Below are 2,020 nucleotides of genomic sequence, written 5' to 3'. Positions count from 1 at the left end.
GAGCTGACACATCACCCATGTAGCTAAACAGGCTCCAGTGAATTACAGACAATCTGCATCAACCACCAGGCAAGTGCAGATGAGAAAGATGCCTGCTGCTCATTAAAAACATACAGAATGAGAGAGAATGCAGGCAGTGTAGTTCTTCCTAGTGAGAGCATCTGTGAAATGCACTGAACTTCATTCCCTGCAAGAACTTCGAGTTGGTCAAATATCTCATCCATTAGCTATATTTCAACAATGATCTAGCAGAGGAATAGGAGTTGCAGCCCCTCAGCTGCACTGATAACAAAAAAATGCACAGACAGGAAGATTTCCCTGAATCCTGATTGACCCAACACAACGTGATCGGAGAATTACAGAGGGGCTGAGGCTGGAATGTACCTCTGCATCCACTGTCCTGGGGCACACGAAGTGCCAAGCCTAGGTGCTTCTGCTTGCCTGTGATGAGCCTTGACCTGGAGCTGGCCCAGTTTCACCAAGCTGGAGAGGATTAGCATGTGGTCCCCCTTCAGTGCCAGGGGACCACGAGCTGCTCTCCATGTGGTGCAGGCACAGCCAACCAGAGACTCAGCCTTGAACGGCCTGCACCCAAAATCGGGAGTCTTATCAGCTGTCCCACCACCACATCTCCCCTGTCATCACCCAACTGCACAGCTCGTGACATGCCCTCAGTCAGGTGCCAGGTGCCTGGCTCTTCTTTCATCAACCAATCTGGTGATGAGCAACCTAATGAGGCTGCTGAAATGGTGCTGCTGAAAGCTGGGAGAGAAGTGCCTCTCATTAGGGCTTTTTTGGTATCAATGGGGAAAAAAACTATATATATATACATCCTAAAAAGAACAAAAGCTTACAAATTGCTGAAACTGGGCACTTATATTTTGATATTCCCTGGCAAAATGTGGATTATAATGCAGCTACACCAGCTGTAGAGTAACATGAAAAGCATATAAGGGGCCACACGTAGAACAGAACTCCAGTCTTCTTCAGCCTGTGCTTTGCGGATGTCCTACAACTTTCCCTGCTTGGAACACAATGCCCAAACACCCCTAGGTGAACCTCCCTCTTTGCCTTCTTTTTCCCAGCTCTGAAGTTCTGAGAGCAGGAGCAGGGAAAAAGCTGCTGCTTGAAGGCTCCAGATGAAAGGCAGAGCTAACAGCAGCACGCTGATCTGCAAATATTTGCACAAATGGGATTCACACCAAGTTGTGCACACAGAAGATAGCTTTAGCTCATAGTTCCCTTCATTACTATTTAACACTATAAAGTCAGGGCCGACACTGTGATGTTTATCCAATCTATATGAAAAGGTTGCCTCTGAAATCCGACGGACATTGCAGAGTGTTCCCAAATGTTGTAGGCCAGGGTAACCTCCCAGGTCTGTTACATTCCCCCAAAACTTACCTGAGGCTGCACTTGCCAGGGCAGCTGTGCCAACCTACGATGGCTCACTGTGCTGGAAAGGGAGATGTGCAGAGCACTCTAAGGTGCTCTGCTGGGCTCCTGCCTTTTTAGGAAGGTCTGATGAGTCCCAGTGCCAGCATTAGGTAGGTGGCAGGAGACAGGAGCTTTCAGCCCTTGTAGGAAGACAGCAACATGAGTAAATACCAACTCATAACGCATGTTTCCCATAAAAAAATGTTCAGCATATGTTGCTGTTAGTTTACACAGGAGCCCATCCCCCAGCTTTTCCCAAAGAGGATCTGAAAGATGTGATCATTTTTCCCAAGCACCAAAGTGCTTCTCAGACTTATGTCATTTCTGCAAATTTACAGACTTATATGGCATTTTTTGGGATGGCTGGCTTTAGAAACAGCCCGTGCAACTCATTCCTTACTCATGTGACAGGACAGCGTTTGTTAGTGGCTAAAGACATTTCTGATCAGAGACGATTTTTCAAAATGTATAAATAACACTTAATGTACCTCTTTGGTTTACAGACTTCATACTAACAGCAGTTCCTCTTAAATACTTTCCTGACTTAGGAAAAGCAAGGAGAGCATTTACAGAAGCTCTTACT

The sequence above is a fragment of the Meleagris gallopavo genome, chromosome 1 (genome assembly GCF_000146605.3).
Source record: "Meleagris gallopavo isolate NT-WF06-2002-E0010 breed Aviagen turkey brand Nicholas breeding stock chromosome 1, Turkey_5.1, whole genome shotgun sequence".
Lineage (NCBI taxonomy): Eukaryota > Metazoa > Chordata > Aves > Galliformes > Phasianidae > Meleagris > Meleagris gallopavo.
The sequence above is the reverse complement of the archived record's forward strand: the minus strand, read 5'-3'. Positions refer to the sequence as shown.